Source organism: Melopsittacus undulatus, chromosome 4 (assembly GCF_012275295.1).
Source record: "Melopsittacus undulatus isolate bMelUnd1 chromosome 4, bMelUnd1.mat.Z, whole genome shotgun sequence".
NCBI lineage: Eukaryota > Metazoa > Chordata > Aves > Psittaciformes > Psittaculidae > Melopsittacus > Melopsittacus undulatus.
In genome coordinates, this window is record NC_047530.1 from 26948786 (window position 1) to 26968192 (window position 19407).

Consider the following 19407-nt stretch of genomic DNA (forward strand, 5'->3'; position numbering starts at 1 on the left):
GTTAGGAAGGACTGGGCTGGCATATGCCAGTAACAGACTGTTTAATGCTGCTGATATTTAAAGGTTAAGCACAAGTTATTGCATTAATAGCAGATGACCATAGCAAACCATCACTGAAAGTGCATCTAGAATGTTTTGGAAAAAAACTTAACATTATCTCTTTTCCATATTTGCAAGTACATTTTAAAAGTAATGATGAGGACATAAATTCAGGAAATTAAATTTAATTCTGAATTTTGCTATGAGGCTGTCCTCTGCTCTTCCTCGAGAGATTGAAATCAGTAATACTCCTTTTTATGATGCACATCCCAAAATCCCCTTTGGCCAAAAGTTAAAATTTTATTGCTGGGTTTTTTTGCTGTTGTTTTAGGAGGGGAACAATGACCTTGATTAAACTTCTAAGTTTCCAAGCATATATCTAAACCTCCAGCACAGCTGCATAAATATTAGTCAACCTGAATTTATTTTTTTTAAAGTGTACCGTAAAAGTCACAAAATATATCAAAAGGTTTTGTAGCTAAGAATGGTAAGGTTAGTTAACTCACACTTCAGCAAAACTCCCATTAATGTCTGTGCTGCTGTTATGGAAGTGTTCTGAGCTCTGAGCACTGAACCTGTGTAGGATTGATGTTTAAAAATACCCCAAAATTATTAGTCCACTGTTTTAAGACACCATGACAGAGATAAAAAAACATGGGAGAGTAACAGGCTGGTTTGAAACCTAGTATCACAAATAATGTTGGACACAATACTGCTGTCCCTGTGGGACTGCTTCTCTAACCACAATGAACAGAATCAGGTAGATGCTACAGCTCTATCTATGGTATTGCTCATGCTAATCTCATACTCTGTTGTGTGACACCTGCCCTAGTGTGATAACCCCCTTGCCCAAGGACAGTGTGGATACAGCAGAACAAAACATCTGTGGTAGTCTGTAGAATAGCTATGGAAGAGTGGTTTTCTCCAGGCTCAGTGCCTGGATCTGGAGAGACTGCTGAGGGAAGGAGAATCTTGATAATAAATTCTGTCATACTCGGACCTTGTAGTGAAATTTTTCAGGATAAATCTCCCTTTTCTCTCTATACTCCTGATAAGCAGGCATGTGGAGGCACAGGGTGCTAATGGAGGTGAAGGAAGAGACAGCTCTTCTCAGTCCTTGAAAGCTCTGGAGTCCTTGTCGCCAAGTATCCTTGTTTGTAGCACTATGTGTGAAGTAGTGTTAATGTAACAGTGCATTGATCTCAACATCCATGTTTCAGACAGTAGCACTGGTTACAAAAGAGAGTCCCAAGCTTAGAATTTTTATTGCATTCATCTGCCAGAATTTGTCTTTATCTCCTTTCTCAGCACCATTCAAAAACTTAAGAAAATAACAATATGTATTTTCACTTCTAAAGGAGAAACAAATCCAACATGTTTTCTGTTCACTTTAAAATACCTGAAGCCCATAAACATTGTAAGCGTTAAATAGTTGCAACGACCACCAGTCTCTGCGGCAAAGAAGCCTCTATTAAGTAGAGGCAGTAGGATTTTAATTCTAATCTCTTGCTTTGGCTATAACAGCTTGAGGGCTTTTTACTGAATGTCACCTGAACAAAGGAAAGATGACACCTTGGGAACTTCAGTCTTCAAGAGCTGGTGAGGTGATACTTCTGGAGGGGTAAGAAGGCTAAAAGGAAATGAAGCAGAAGGCTGACATGAAGATGAAGTTGGCCTTGGCAGATTTGCTTGTCAGCACTTAACTGCGTACCCCACGGGGGGGGGGGGTGGGGGTGGGGGGGGTGGAAGGGAATTAAAAGAGAATAATAGCAGAGAGACCCAGTCAAACCTGAACTGCTAACGAGCTTATTTGTGTCTTCTGTTGTGCTGCTTGATGCTCCGTACAAAAATAAAGGGGAAAAACTCATGCATAAAATTTCAAACACAATGAGGCTGCTTCCCTTTCTTTCCTGACAGCCTTGATTTTCTGGCTTGTGCGCTACTCCTTTTCTAATCTGTTCACATCCCATACCCTCTAGCTCTGTACTTCCTTCCTCATTCTGTCTCCTGTGATACTACTCAGGTGCTGGAACTCCATCCAGCCTAGCTCCCACTTCCCTTGCCTTTTCCCTTTTTCCATGCCCCTCTTCTGATACACTGTTTACTTTACAGGCAGGCACATGTTTTATTTTGACAAATGAAACAGCTCAAAGGGTCTGTAGCTGGGGGAAGAAGGAAAGGATGTCTTCTAGCAAGGGCACAGGGAAAGAAAATTAGAACTGTTTAAGATCTGACGTTTCAAACAACAATGCATGATTCCCCTCACAGGGCCTCCCTGATTCCCTGCTGCTGTTTGCCAACATGCGATTATGGGAGCTAGCTATAAAAGCTGTAGTAATAAAGAAGTTTATAAGCAGTATAAAGCACATTGAGAATGCTTCTGTTTTTCTGAACCTAGGCACAGGTATAAATGCCTTCCACAGCCTTGAATACAGGAGCCTCTTGTGCGATCCTTGGTTCTGCTTGTGGGTGCTGTACGCAGGCGGAGTCTCGCCCCGCACTGATAGGGCTCTCCCCCTCCTCACAGGGGCATTGCTGCGCTAGAGGTTGGCAAGGCAGAGTGTAACAGGTCAGACAGTCTGAGTACTGAAATATCCTGCCTGTGAGTGTCTTGCTTGTACCTTTGCTGGTATGTATGCTGTCCTGAGGCATTTTAGGAGGAGAGAAACCCCATTACCAGCGTAAAGACTAGTTCCCTATTCTGCTGCAGGCTGAGGCAAGTATTTGTGACTGTAATAAAGAAAGTGCTGAAGCCTTCAAAGCCACTAGCATACTGGGACTTGGGGATATTTTCCATTTAGGTTTTGTGTGTTTGCTTTTAAGTCACTGTTGCTTTTTCAGTGAATAATGAAAAGCCTGTAACTATCCCTATTCTTTAATACTATACAGAAAACATAACTTTGGCAGAGAACTGTAACTTTTAATAAGCAGATCTGTTTGGTGATGAAAGCTTGTTAAGGACAGTCAATGAGAAAATGCACAGCTCTAAATCAAATTTGTTTTTCAGAATGAAACTTAAATGACATTTAAGTGATGAGTAAAAACATCAGGAGAAGATTTTTCTATAGCACCCTGTGAATATTAAATATTTATGGTTAATAGTAATGAAAGGCATGTGCAGGGGAAAAAGCAAGAGAATATGTGTATGTGTGTTGGTGTGAGGGACAAAAATACGGTTTTGTTTGTTGTTTATCTCAAAGAGTTTTAATGTCCTAATACATGTGAAGTACAAACACTTGTGAAGCAGAGCACTGGGTGGGGTGACAAGGGAGGAAGAGCTGTTCATGGCTCATGCTATACCAGCCCAGTGACAGAGAGCAGGTAAATGATGACTCTAAGGATGTGGAGGTACTTCTATCTTCTCAGGATCCAAAGGTCAGTGAGATTGAATGGCAGCCTCCTCTCATTTTGTGTATCTCCTCTAAGCTTCAATAACCCCAATATTTAGTTCAAATTTAAGGAGGGAACAAAAAATTTAAAGAGAAAAATTTTATACCTAAAAGTTTAAAATTCCAAAAAGGTTTCCTTCCCAATTGATATGTTTGTATTTTCTCATAGAACCTGGAGAACAAAAAAAATAGTCGGCTATGTGTAAAAATTCTGATTTCTAACAAATCTGGAACAACAAGTGTCTATTTCTTTATGAAATGTGACCAGACTTCAGGATTCTACTTTTGAGATGCTGAGGAGAGCTGAAAACTGTACTTCCATGTGCAAATTCAAACCTAGAGAGTCAGCTTCTAGCTGTTTTGTTGCAGCAGAGCTTCTTGCTCTGTTCAGTGTGGTGCTTTTGTGGCTTTTCTGCTCTAAGTGAGATGAGGTCAGAGACAAAGACTTCGATGTGACTAGTGTTATAAAAATTTACCGCAAACCGGGTTTTGTCCCAGTCGATTTTATTCACAATTGATTAGAAATTTAAGAGAGGCAATAAGCAAAACAGCGCTGGGTGCGCAGGGGAGTCTCCGCTCTACCAGCAACGCACGCCGGGATCTTTGGAGTACAGTCTCTTATACTTCTGAGTCTTGGGTTTTAGCCAATCCTGTTGTATTCTTTACCCGAATGTAGACGTGGCCCCTTTCCTTTGTTCTTTTCTTGTTTGCTGGGGTCTTTCTCCGGTGAAGACGTTGTTAAATTTTCTTAGTAATGTATTAACAGAAAAATGCTTACAAGCTTAACGTAGTCTTAACATTTTGTTCTATACCTTATATGGTTATTTGCCTAGTGCCCAAGTTTGCAACATCCTGTAACGAAATGTATCTCTTGGTTATCTAATCTCCTTAGGCCAATCAAACCGTTAAACGGAAGTCCCCTTTGAAAAACAAAGCGATTGATTAGGAAAGATTATCCCCTTTGTTTCTCCTTATTGACAGGAGTACTTATGATAATCACGGTCACAAAGGAGGGCTGGTTTCACACAAAGTGCAATGGCGACAAGGTCGCCTAAATTCCTGACACGAATCATTCCTGTATATTTCACACTAGTGAAGAAGTTAAAGATTGCTGCACTCATCTGTGTTTTGGCTTTTTGCTTTGGTGTTTTGTTTTGGCCTAGTTTTTTACATAAAGGTCAGACTGTACTTGCTTTATGACTTCATGTTCCTTATTCATTGTGTTTTCATTTTAAATGAAAAAGTCTTCATGTGGTAGCTTTTGTTGCAAAAAGTGAAGGGTTAAGTGAATAGCTTACAAATGAAACAGTGAGAATTTTGCTTAGCCCTCCATCTGTAAATATGTGTTCAAAGTATTTCTGAAATTAAAATCTAAACCAAATTGTCATCTGGTTTTAATGACATGAATTTTTCTTTCTCTGTTTTACTGAGACATCCTGGCTCTCTATTCCTCTGTCCTCCCAAATAACTTTTATGAGACAAACCCACTGTGTGTTATTAAATTGTAAGTACCTAAAAGTAAAGCCTGTGTAGTTGTGTTGATTGCCATTTTTAGCAGGTGTGCAAATCCTTGAAAACATCCTAGATGAGCTGCTTTGGACAAACAGTTTCTCCTGTAGTCAATTGGAACAGACAGGCCTTTGTTTAATTAAAACTCTGGTAATTATCTGCTTGAGAAACTCCAGTGGCAGCAGAACTCCTGAAGGAGACCATAGGCAGCAAAGCACAGCAGAGGCTATGCCCGATTCCACTAATTGGAAGCTTGCAGTCAGATTAACCACCCTCTGCGTCACAAGTTGGCAGATCTAAGATGCATCAGTGTCACTATATGCAGAAATCCTCCAAGCCAGATGCGTGCTCAGCATGTGACACCCACATGTTGCTTGCTAAGAGCAGGGCAGAGCCATGATCTTAATTTCAAACTTGAAATCTGTCTAAGTGGACAGAGCTGAACCCTTTTGTTTGGAATCACCTTTGTTGTAACTTGCTTAATTGGGTTGGTGGATTGCAAGGACAAGAAATTAATTATGAAATCTTGTTTTATAGTCATGCTATGACTACAAAAAATGGCCTGGGGGTTGCAGCTGGACAGTTGGTTCTTCAGATGATGTCTTAATATCATGTGAAGAATCTACATGGGATACTCTAAAGAGTGCTTTCAAAACTGAAGCAGTGACTGTGGAATATTTTGCTGCTTTGCTTGTTTCAATCAAAATGGATCCTGCCTTTAAGCTGACTTTGTTTAGGGTTTTTGCTTGCTGTGTCCTTTTGCTGTTGGCAAAGAAAAATGTCCCAGTGTTGCTGGTTAAAAAAAATTATCTAAACCATAAATGTGTATGACATTGAATTTTTTTATTTTTTATTTTTTTTTTTTTAATACTTAGTGTCAGGTTTCTGTATAGCAAACACACATGATGAAGACAAGATAAAGTGTAGATAAGAACAGTCCCATCCATACTGGTGCAGCCCTTGTCTCCCACGTGAACCAAAAGAATGTTTATGAAATGCTTTATTGTCAGATTTAGTACTAAAGGTTATTTTGTGCCTTGCACTGGGAAGTTCTTCAGGGCATGGTTACTCATATCAGCAAAATTTAAGACAGAAACATTCTTTATCCATTGCATGTATTCTCAGATGCCTGTAGCTTCAGTAGCTTCTAAACCCATTCTTTGCATATCTTGCTTCATTGTGTTTTCCATAAATTCAGTACTGTAATAACATAATTTCCATATTCTAATATTTGGATCTCTGATACTTGGTTTAATCTATGCTAATGTAGGCCAAATCTTTGCATCAGTCATGGAGCACTGGTCATGCTATCTTGTTTAAGTGCACAGTCAGAGTTTGATAAGCTTATTTCAGTCTTATTTGTAATTTCCTCTATAAGCATTAACCCTATATACTTTGGCAGACTATTTTCAAGTAAATTTAGTATAGAAATATGGAAAAATTAGATTATCTGAAGGGTTGGTATATTCTAGAAGGAATATGCAACGCTTGGCAATGTCTTTCAGTCTTCTGACGTTTGACCCTGACAATGTACATTGGCTGTAAGTTGCAGCAAATTATGTGTACAGCTTTCATCCATGCTCTGCATATTCTTTATGTATCTTCCACATAGTAAAACATCAGATAATCTAACACTTGAATTGTGTATCAGTTTGCTTCGAAAGCAATGCTAAAGATAATATGCTATACCACCCGTTTGTAATGCTTGTCCTAAGAAGGGCAGGTACTGACGCTTGTTCTAAAGATTGCGTGAACAGACTTTCCCTTCATTTCCACCCTTATAAACAATGGGAAAAATAGTTTTCTAAGGTATAATTTACCTTCAAATAACACCAATCTACATGTAAATAAGTAAAAGACTGACACAGAATCCTACTGAAAGAATTTATCATGTCATATGTGAATGACAGCTATGAATTATTAATCTTTTGCTATTTCCACTAGAAACATGGAAAAAAACTTCGAAGTTGATGCTAGATAGGGAAATTCTCTTTAGAGTATAGCTAGTTGCTGACCTTCTATTTTCAATCTGTCTTCTAGCTTAAAACAGTGGGTTTTTTTCAGAGATTTCAGTATCAGATAAATGTGTTGCATTGATACCTGAGGTTTACAACTATTTGAAAAGAGTAATTTTTCTACCTGCTATTTGAATTTAAATGTGGTGCACTCGGGCTGGACTCATGTATGACTTTCTGTCACTATGGAATCCAAAATGAATTACTTTGATGTGTAAAGTTTGGACTCTCTTAAGAGCTTACTTGTGAAGCTCACATTCTTGGGATGGGAAAATGTCCTTGTGAATAGACAGAAAATTATCTCAAATGTAAAACTTTATGTATCTCAGATGCTAGAGAACTATAGTGCTTAGCGAGTAGCCATAGGCTGAATGCATTTGTAACCATAAGTGCAAAAGTTTACATACCTGGCTCTGGAAGGTGCCATTGTCATGGCAGCACTCAGCAGCACTATAAATCACACATTAAACTTCTGATCTGGAAGTTCAGCAAAGTTTGATTTATTTTGGGTTTAGATTTGTGCCACTGGTTTGAGTTCGTGAACCTTTGTCTGCAACTTACTCATTTCTTTCTTTGAAGGAAAATCTGATAGAGAGCAAACAGTAAGTGCTTTGCAGCTAAAGGGAAATCTGTTAGATCTATGACTGCACACCTGCTAAGAAAGAACTAATTGGCATATCTGTGCTAGCAATCCCTTCTACTGTGAAATTGCTTCAAAAGAGCATGTTAGACAGATTCTTTTTCATGATACTATTTTGTAAATTACATTCTTGTAGAAAAAGTGCTTTTTACAACTATGGCTGCATCTCCACTTGTGCTTTTGGTGATCACGGAAATCACTTTTCCCCAGTATTGTTCCTGTCTTAGTAAGAATGTTCAAAATATAAATGTCTTTTCTTCTGCTAAACCTCCCCCCCCTCCCCCCCATTAGGTTTTCTGATTTTACCTTCATGCTTTTAAAAAACATTATTTTGCTTTTCTAGTATCCTTGTATTTATTTGCCCAGTAAGCTGAGGTGCACATTTATTCTATGCTAAGTACACAAGAAGTGCCTCTAAAAGGCTCTGTTATGTAAATATTTTCTATCTTCCCTTGATGATTTAGAGATCTTGGTTAAAAGGATGAAGAACCCTAACTGCAGACCCCTTAATGTGACCTGCAAGTTCAGAGCATGGCCTGTGTTGCTGCTAGCTGAGAGATGTTATGCATCAACTTCATCTGTCCCCCACCCTGATAAAATGAGAAACCTAAGGCAACTGGGCTCCTTATTTTAGCACCTGAATGTAGGGCTTGTCTCTCCTGGGGGAGAAGATAAAGTGCTGAAGTCTGTGGTTTGTTTCCATTCTCTTTTGTAAGAGTTGTCTTCTCCCTGCTCCCTTATTCACCTAATTCTCTAATTAATCCTTACTCCCAACCTTTGCCTTTCCATCCAGGGAGAACACTTCTCCCAGAGCTGTTGGAATGAAATGGAAATTTAGTTGCAGCTTAATCTTGTTTTACTTCAGATATGGCTGATCATAAGGGGAGATTTGTTATTCTGCAATTGAAAGATGCTCACTCCTCCCTCATGCTGCTAAAAACTGGTGATGGTTTTTGGCCATCTCCTGCACACTTGTATGTTTTAAAATACTTTGATAATTTCCCATGCAAGTTGCTGTGTCTGTGAAAATAAAAAGCCTGGTGGATGTGGCAGAAATCCCCAGAAAACCTGTGGGATCTGCGCAGTGTGGTGGGCCCCTTCAGGCTTGACTGAGGTGAGTATTATTTGCGGTAAAGAAAATTTGAGGTAGGACACCTCTAGGCTGACAGTCTCTGGCTATCAGAATGCTCCAGTGAGGCAATCGATAAGCAGCTCAGTATAAATTAAATGAAAGCTGAGGTTAATCTGGGTAAGAACAGCCTATGACACAGAGTTTAACAGTAAGACCCTGTTAGAAAAAATAAACAGTGAGACATAAGCCTGTCTTCATTAGGACAGTCTCTTATAAAACCATCTGACTGAACTATTAGACTGTCTCCATGTGCTAGGTTTTTCACATCACTGTGAAATTAGTTTTGCCAGCACCAGGAGCAGTATCTGTACCTGACCATATTGCTGATGTCTCCTGAGAAGCAAGGGCTGGTGTTATGTGCCCACAGAGCTGGTGTAGCTTGTGAGCACTGAGGAGCAGCCAGTGCAGGGAATGCATGCACATGCATGAGAAGTGGTGTACAGCTTCAAATTGAAAGTCAGTCTAGACCTTTATTCTATCCACAGCAATGGCTAATGATGTGAGCTTGAAGAGAAAAAATAAGAAAGTAAATGTGTGGATAATTCTTTCCAACTTCAACAGTTTAAGCATCCTAAACTGGATTCTGTATCTATATAATCTTACTAAATAGCTCTAAATAAATCTGTCCCCATGAATCTATCTAGTATAGACACTGTGGGAGAATAATTATACCCAAGCCATGTAAATGCTTTTGATTCGAATTTCTTTCTAAGAATTGTTTAGAGCAGTTGTGGTTGTTCTTTCTCTTTATTTACAATTCCTTCAATCAATGTTTACAGCAGCAACATTCTTTTATTTTGCTAAATATTTTATTTTCTATGTGGATAAACATAAAACAGGTTCACTTCAAGTCTGTCCTTTATTACGTTGTGAAATGTGCATATTTTGTGCTGAGAATTTTGACATTGAAAGGTGTCTGCCTGGACTGGGAAGTACCCTGAAATCAGACTTCAAGGGCTTAGCTTGAGCATCCTAGTGGATTTGTTTGTCCTTAACTGTAATGCATTTTGGAAAGCAAAAGGCTATTTCTGCAATGCATGTAGACAGATTGGGAAGAAAAACATGTAATGGAGAAGGATAATAGGAAGGATAAAGAACTACAGCCCATGTAGGATTACTGGGAATATGCAGAGCAATAGAGTTTGAGGAGAGCTTTAAAGCATCCTGAGTAATCAGAAGCCTCAAGCATGTTTTAAATTTTAAAGGGCTCTTGTGAAAGTGAGCAGGAGGTAAGAAGCTGCTAGAGAAGAGTATATCTAAACATCCATGATTAAATTTGAAAAATGAGAAAAAGAAGGCCTGTCTGTGTATATCTGGGTTGAGAGGTTTTTTTTTCCTCCTCTGCTGTTTGCAGAACACTTAACACATAATTGTCACTAGAAAAAATAAGGGACTTGTAATGAAGTTGTGTATTGTTGACCCAGAGCAGACTAGTAATCAGATTGTGTTCCACTGCATCACCACCTAAAACTTCTTTTGCCTTCATGGAAATATAGGACAAAACAAATCTGGGTAATTACTCAGAAAACTGGCCATCTCATTAACACTGGAGAGAGACCTCTTTCCCTAGTTTCATGGTTTAAACACAGTCAGCCACACAGTCTCTTTCTCATCCCCCCCCCTTTCCTTCCTCCCCCCCCACCACACACACTCCTAGAGGGATGGGGAGGAGAATCAAAAGCTTGTAACTCCCATGGGTTGAGATAAGAACAGTCCAGTAACTAAGGTATATAATAATATAATAATGATAAAATAATAATAATACTGATAAGAGAAATAACAAAGGAAGAGAATACAATACCACTCACCGAAGGGAGCCTGACCTTGGTAAGAGTAAACATTACTTAGCAACAACTAAAACCATTGGTGTCATCAGCTCTCTTCCCAGGCTGAAAGTCAAAACACAGCGCTGCACCAGCTACTAAGAAGGAGAAAAATTGACTGCTACTGCTAAACCCAGGACTTTTCTCCTAGGAAATTAGGACAGCAACAAGCCCACTCTTCTGCATACTCTTGCTTAGAAAACTAAAGTAATTTCCACATAGCCTCCAGACAAGAAAAAATACTTTACAGGACAGCTTCACTGTAAAAGGAGAGGCAAGGCAGGCTTGGTTTGCATCAACCACTGAGAGTGCAACCAGGCTTTTAGCCTAATATAGTGATTCACACTCTGATTTCTGTTTCCATTTATAAAGCTCAAAAGATTAGAAGTATTCTAATTTGTGTGTTTGCAGCAATTCCTGTCACGTGCATTTTTGTATACACGAAAATGCCCTTAGTCAAAATGTCAAAATGCACAAAAATGTACATAGCCCTTGCATACTCCTGCCAAGTGCTCCAAGACAAATGGCCGGGTTTTTACAACAGCTCAGCTTGCTTGATATGAAGACCTTTCAAATATTGAGATGAAAATATCTTTATTGAATTGCTGAGACCTTTTAACACCTGACCAGAAGTGCACAGACACAACCTGAGCTTTATTCAGTTTCCTGTGTATTGTTAAATACCATGGTTGCATTTTCCTGCTATACTGGCCTTGCTGAATTCACAGAGATATAGTGCTGACTCCTGCTGGTAGCCACTGCCATTTTGTAACATTCTAGGAAGTATTGATTCTCCCCCACACATCTCAATTCAAACCAATTGATGTGAATCACCACAACACCTTGTTTCTGGGGTTGTGTAATGGTATCTGTAAACAGGACAGGGTATATTAATTAGCCTCGAAAGCAGAAGGGGAAGAAATCCAGATGGACTAGCCAAAATTCTCTACATCCAGCTGAGTATAAACAACATTCAGAGATGAGAGAAAAAAATGCAATGCCATTGTTTATGGTCAGATTAAAAGCACTGGATAAATTCCAACCATCGTTGCAAACAGCTCAGCAGGAAGGGTGTTGCATCCCATGGTGAACCAAGGGATGTACATTTGTGAGAAAGGTATGTGCTTCCCCTTGTGCTGTCCAGGACCTGAGGAGCCTTGAGGTATTTATGGCAACTGTATGGAAGGGTACAAAACCTGTTTCACCCAAAGTGGCCTTCCTTAATGAGTTTTAATACTTCACTAGCTCATATTTTCAACTATCCTGAAAGTTATTTATCACTGCAGTGAACACTTAAGTTCTCTTTTAGCACAGTGCTGTCCAGAGCTCTCCATGCTGACAGGAAGTATTGATATCTGGTTATAAGCTGCACCCCACACTGAACAGAGGAAATTACTGATTTACCCTCCTGTCTCCCCAAAACCTGACATGGCCCTAGGGCACCTCCTCTGGAAAAAAAAAGATGTCATAGCAGGAGAGGAGTGTTTGTCACTCTCTCTAGCAGGCATAGACATACAGTAGATGATGTGATATGCCGGTCAGTGTGATGGGGCAGGTGCAGGAGCATGACCATCTATCAGCGATGCTCTGCTGTAGCAGTTTGGACATGGCAGCAAAATACCAGGAAGAGGATAGCTGCCTCCTCACCTCCACAGGGAGAGGAGTTGAAGGTCATCCTTTGCATGCAAGAAAAAGGCAGCGCTAACCTAATAACTTCCTGTCTATAGTGTTTGAAGTAAGTTATATTTAGCTGTGAATAGGACTTGCAAGTGACATTCTTTTTCATGGATTTTTTAAGTATAATTTCTAATGGAGAAACTAAGCAACTAATAATTTATTTTTCATTTTCATTACTTACCTATGCCATTAAGGGTCAGAGGTGTCTGAAACTTGCACAAAACAGGCACAATAGGTATTGTCAATGATCATCCTCATAAGGAATTTAGCTCACATATGAGAAGGGCTGAACCACCCCTTTTCTTGGTGTAGTTCAGTACATCTGCTCCTCTCTGTGATATGCTGGTGACCATGTGGCTGGGCAGCCCTACCCCATTTACTTCTCTGATTCAGGCTGTTGTTCCATCTTGTCAGCAACAGATCTTGGGGTTTAAGTTGGTTGTGATGCATGTGTTGTGCTTGTACCGTGCTGTTGTAAGTGGTAATGCCAATACGACAAAACCCTTTTCCCCTGTTGCTAAAATAATGTGATTCTGAATGTGGCTGTGGCATAGGGTCATATTGCTATGTATTTTCTTATGCCTATGTTATTTGCAAAGAGGAGGATGATGCTGGAGAATAGTTGAATTTGCTCAGCTGAGAGCTTCCCTGCTTGAGGAGACATTTTAGATGCTACACAGTTGAGTTATTGTTCCCTTGCTTCCTCCTTGCCCAGGTTTAGCACAGAGAATAAGATAGGTTATGTTATGGTATGTGGCTGGTTATGACTTCTTCATACTTTCATAGCTGTAATATGTACCATCACCACAGAATGGTCTCTTAGAGCTATTTATTACATCACTATGTCAACTTCTTGTGATGTTATTTGAAAATGTGTTTGCCACTTCTCTTCTGGTTTAGAGTGTGATGAAAATCCTGATTATGTCTCCTTTCAGACAGAGATGTCACTTGGGAAGCATTATGTAGAGAAGGAGATTCAATGTCAGAAGAAAACAGGAGACCCCATGGAGGCCAAGGTCTGCCAGCACCCAGACTGCTGCCTCCCAGCAGACCAAACTTCCTCTCAGTCTGCTTTCAGCACTGACTTAGAGAACAATTGTCATCATCAGTCCTTTCCTTCATATGGCCAGGCTTCTAAATACTGCATTGCCATTGTATAATTCCCAAGGGTTTACTCAGTGCTATTGAAGTCTATTTTCCATTACAATGTCAGGACTAGATTGGCTGTTTACTTTCAGAAATCCAGCCCAAGAGGAAGCAATTATGATTTTCCTCTTCTTGGCTATCTGTCTTGCTGATAATTTGTTGTTCTGGGAACACAATTTATTTTTAGTTAATTTTGAGCTGTGGTATGTGCTTTTGTTGCCCTAATGCTGTTTTGCCTGTTTCATGATCATTTACAAAGATATTTCCACTTAGTTGTGTTTCTTATAGTCAATACCTATACTAAGCACCTTGCCTCTCATTCCACTTTTGTCACTTTTGTGAATATACAGAAAGTGTCAGGTTTCTCACCAGTGGTGAAATTTCAGTCTTCCATTAGTCTGAAATTATGCGTAATACTGGAACATCTTGACTTCAGGTTTCATAGAATCATTGAATCATAGAATAGTTAGGGTTGGAAAGGACCTTAAGATCATCTAGTTCCAACCCCCCTGCCATGGGCAGGGACACCTCACACTAAACCATGTCACCCAAGGCTTCGTCCAACCTGATAGAATCATAGAACAGTTAGGGTTGGAAAGGACCTTAAGATCATCTAGTTGCAACACCCAATCATAGACATATCCTTGAGATTAGAGAAATGCTATTGCTCTTTGTGCAAGTTTGGCTGAACCCTGTGTATGTCCCGATTTTAAAAGATTTGTCATTAAATCATAGAATGGTTTGAGTTGGAAAAAACCTCAAAGATCATCTCTGCCATGGGCAGGGTACTCCTCACAGTAGAACAGGTTGCTCAAAGCCTCATCCAACCTGGCCTTGAACACTGCCGGGGATGGTGCAGCCCCAACTTGTCTGGGCAACCTGTTCCATAGTAAACACTCATACTAAAGAATTTCTTCCTAATGTCTGATATAAGCCTACCTTCTTTCAGTTTGTAGTTGTAGTTTGTTTTTTGTTGGGTTTTTTTGTTTGTTTTGGTTGGTTTTGTGGTTTTCAGTTTGGTTTTTTATCTCGTTTGCTTGAGCTTTGGGTGTTTTTTTTTGTTTTGTTTCATTTTGGTTTTTTGTTTTTGTTTTTTAAAAAGGTTTTCAATATCCACAACATCCAGTATATTCACTGAGAGAAGATGCAAGATAAGTGCACTTCACAGAGTTAGAAAAAAAAGCAAGAAAAAATAATTGATCAGAGACTGGATGTCCACTAAGGTGCCGTTTCTTTTGAGGTGAAACACCAGAAAAAGGAAATATTTTATTGTTAAAGTCTGCCTTAGTGAGAGAGGATATCACTCACAGAAAACTGTGAAAGCAGCTTCAGAGTGGCGACAGGAAGCTTAACATCAGCAGATTTCCACTGGTCATGGGGTGAATTGCTTTTAAAAGTCTGGAGCCATTGAAGTACAATGGCCATTTATATGTCAGCCAAGCAGCAGTTTTCATATCCTTATGTGGAGAAATTTCCCCTTGTCACCTTCAGGAATGCAGGCTCCCACAAGAAAGGAGGAAAAGTACTAGCAGGACCTGAGGAACACATTCACTTTTTTAATATTCTGATTCAAAAAGGGGAAGCTGAATTGTCATTCTGCAGATAGAATTATTGACAGGTGCCATGGAAACACTATGAAGGAGAATTTTCGAATTCCTCTGGCTTTTGCACTTGCTAAAGAATAACTTGGGCAACTAGAAACTGTTGCTTTCTTTTCCTTCCAGTCTTGCACTTAGCGATGATCCACTGGACATTTTCTGAGCCATATGAAAAATAAAGGGTCTGACTCTGAGCTTACTGTAAGTCGTCTAAATCAAGAAGGACCCTACTGAAGCCACTATTGCACTATGCAGAGTGTCCTGGTTTGAGCAGTAGCAGTCATTTTTCTCCTTCTTGGTAGCTGGTGCAGTGCTGTGTTTTGACTTTCGGGCTGAGAACGGTTGCTGATAGCAAGCATGTTTTGAGTTACTGCTCGGGTGTTTGGTTTGTTCAAGGCCTTTTTCTGAGCCTTATGCTCTGCCAGGGAGGAGGGGAAGCTGGGAGGAAGGAGAGGCAGGACACCTGACCCAGGCTGGCCAAAGAGGTATTCCATACCATAGCACGTCATACCCAGGAGGTAACCGGGAGAGACCCAGAAGGGCTGGAGCTCTGGGGAGGATGGAGGAGGTATCGCTTGGTGCTCGGTTGTGCAGGGTGGGGTGAGTTATGGGTCGGTGGCTGGTGAGATGTTGTATTCTCTTCACTTGTTATTGGCTTTGTCATCATTATTTGTAGTAGTAATGGCAGTAGTGATTGGTGTTGTTCCTTAGCTATTAAACCGTTCTTATCTCAATCCGTGGTGGCTACATTCTTTGGATTCTCCTTCCTAACTCTCCGGGAGTTGGGGGAGCGAAGGGGGGGAGTGAATGAACGAGCTGTGTGTGGACTTGATTTAAACCACGACACAGCGTAATTTAAAATGTGTGTGGAAAAGCTGAATAAAATTATCTCTTGGAGATCTGCTGAAAATATTGCTCAATTTGCTCTAATCAACAAATTACAGTGTTACTTTGAGTGTGGAAATGAAATTCTAATGTTTTTGCTTCCAAGGATTCTCAACAAAATACATAGGAAATAATGTTTTCTAATGTATTTCCAAACTGCACAAGAGAAGAAAGTTTCAAGGTTGTGTTATAGACCTTCAGTGATGTTTAAGAGGATTTTTTAAAAGGATTCCAAATTCAAAGGACACTTTATTTAACTTTGTCTTTTATATAAATAGACCACAAATTTCCAAAGACTGCTTTCACAACACTGAAATTTTATGAACCCTTTCTGTCAATGGGTTACATTTATTGAGGAGGAGTGTTTTTTTAAAGATACGCTTTGATGAAAAATGTACCTAGGAGAAGAAATGGGCTGTATTTTTTGTTTAAAGATCTATTTTAAGTTTGTGATTCATCTCTATGTAACTAACAAGACTGTATCCCATGTGACTTAGGATAAAGCAAGCAGTAAAGGGAGGCAGGGAGTGCCCTCTGTGAATTTGTCATATAGCAATGAACAGATGGGATATAAATAATTTTAGCTTTGTAAACCATAAAGACAAAGACACATCATTGACTGTAACTGTGATATAACGATTAGTTCATAGTAGATAATGTAGCATTCCAGCAGGGTGCTCTAGTGCTGTCTCAAGGCTATAGTATTACATTAAACAGTATTCATTACTGATGGAAAATAAAGGAAATACTTGTTATGACTCTATCAAAGGTAGTGGTTTGCCAAACAAGATAGGGAAATATCATTTTAGATTTTAGGTTGTGCAATCTTCGAAGGTTTTTATCAGGAATAATATTTCAATCTCCTTTTTCAACATTGCAGCTCTTCTGGGAAACCTATGTGCTTTTACAGTGTCAAATAGTCTGAAGAATGGAAGGCACTTGCACTGTGTACGTTGACATTATTTGAGGAAGATAGGAAGGAAAAGGAAGAAAATCACTATAGAAAAAAATAGTCCTTAGGTATTACACTGTGTTGAGGTGATTTGATAGGTCAAGAGAAAAAGGAAACACAAAGATCCTCACATCTGGAAAATTAGGCAATAGAGGTTTAGAGGCTGTTTTTCCATGCAAGCAGATAAGGTTTTTGCCTCTGATTTCATAGGGAAGAATAATTCTTAATATATATTAAAGCCTCAAATCCAAGATAAATGTGGTTTCTAAGAATTAAAGGAACTAAACTGATGCAAACATTAAAAGTTTTACATGGTGATTTGTAAATGACAGTCTAACAAGTCAGAAGAACTACTTTAGTTGTTGTTAGGACAAGATTTTTTTTTTAACAGCTTTCTTTCAGAAAGCTCCCTCACTTCCTTGAAATTCTATTCAAAGAAACCATGATGTCATTCTCTGATAGTCTCACAAATCGAACTAAACCAATTAAATCAAACAACCTTTATGGACACTAAAACCTGTTACTTCAAAACATATTGTCTTGAATCTGATTATTAGAAAGGTTTCCCTCCTGAAAAGCTAACATGCATCAACAGTTATAAACAATATAGTTTGCTGGAAAAAAAAAAGAAAGGCTATATCCTAATAGTAACAGAAACCAAACCAATTCTGTAGTTGTACTGATTTTTAGTAAATTTTAAGTGTATAAATCAATAAACAGATAGATGAGACTTAGGCTTCCAAATTATTTAGGAATAGTTCCATAAGAAGATTAAACTTGCAAATTCTGTCATCAGCATTTCCATCTTAAAACCCCCCAGACAAACAAACAAAAAACTCCCAACAAGAAACCTCAAAACTTTCTCAAATCTCTCTCAGAAGCTGTCTAGCTTGGGAAATACTCAAGCATCTGTGGCTTCTTAAGGTCTGCTTTGGGACATTACATGAAGGATAGCTCTCCTGATGGTTGCAAACAGGCTGCCCATGCTTTATGAACCAAAGACTTCATCTGTAAGGTTCAGTGCATCACCAGAACTAACAATGGAAGTGTCATGTTTAAGCAGACAGAAAGACTAAGGTACTATATTCTTTCTTTCTTCTTCTTTCTCCTCTCGACAATGTTCAATGTTCATTGGTCACAGCACTTACCCAAATGTGGAGGAGAACAGTTCTGGTTTCTCTTCTGCATGTGGGGAGGTGAACTCACTTTTCTGAGGTGAAGGCTGCACTTACTGAGCTCTAGAATACTGTTTGCCATACTCCCATTTTAGTGTTCAGGCAGTAAATATAGATTCATTGGATGAGAGACAGCTAAGTCTTTGCAGTTAGGACACTCAGCTGAGAGTAGCGAAGTTAAGTCTTACACTTATCCTTCAATCACACATTTTAAGAAGGGTAGGACAAAGAGCACCAATATGGAGCTTTGCAGCCATAGTTTATTAACATAGCTACTGTGATGGTGTTAAGCTTCCCAGTAAAAGCTGTGCAGGTTTTCAAATGATGAATATGCATCAGAAGTAATTGAAAAGTTTTCATGTTTTCTCCTAGCCATTTTTACCTATTGTAAGAAGCAGACTTGATGTTAACTTTTAAACACCTTCCATGAGCTGAAGAGAGATTCAAAGCCAGAAGTAGGCAGAAAAGGGTGAGACTTCTTTTTGCATGAAAAAAATCAAAAAGTTGACTTCAAATATCTAGAGTCAAGTGATTGTGCCTTTTCTAGTTGATCAGGAGAGGAGGAACATCAACACGACACTAGTAAGACCAGGTATGGTATGTGGAACTCTCCAGCTGACTCACCTCAGCATCAAGTTTCAAGACCTGATGCATAAATTACTACATTTTTTTGTTTAAGCTGAGTTGTTAACCACAAGGGTTCTATAATTAGCTGAATCGCAGTATCTATGCTATCAAAATACCCACCTGTAAAAATGTCAAGGTGATAATGATCAGTCCTTAGGTTGCATCGTTGGTCAGCCTTGAGTGCTTCTGTTGTTTTGGGTAAAGGTAGATGAGATTAATTCCTAACCATACTCCTGGCATCTGCCAAACTCCTCCTAAACAAGCAATGCCCCAGCACACAAGCTAAAAGTTAACTTGAAGAACTCTAGCAAGGTCCCCAGTCAGGATGGTTGAGGACCAGGACTCTCTGGGTGTAACATGTTTCTCAGCCCAGAAGTACTTTTTACACACCTCTGCCAGTTAATGTAAATAAGGGTTGACCAGAAGGTCTTTCAGAAGAGACTTGGACAGGGATCCTCATACAGAGAAATACTAGGCTAAAGTTTATGGATTCCTGTGCTTGAACTGAAAATAAAGGCAAACACACAAGAGGGAGAAGGGGTTTGAATAAAATTTGTAAACTCTTCACAGCAAAATGGAGAATTGAGATATCAAATCTGGCAGCTTTTCAGTAGAATTTTAACACTGGTGTGAGCCTAATGCATTAGGAATAAATTAATGTTATTGTAGGTATGCTAAATAAAGTGGCAGAAGACAAATGAAAGATACTAAGCTGGTAATGAAATAAGGTCCTGTTTTGCAGTCTTTGGTATTTTGAAAAACTTGCAACACTAAATGAAAGGTGCATGAGGAATGCAAAG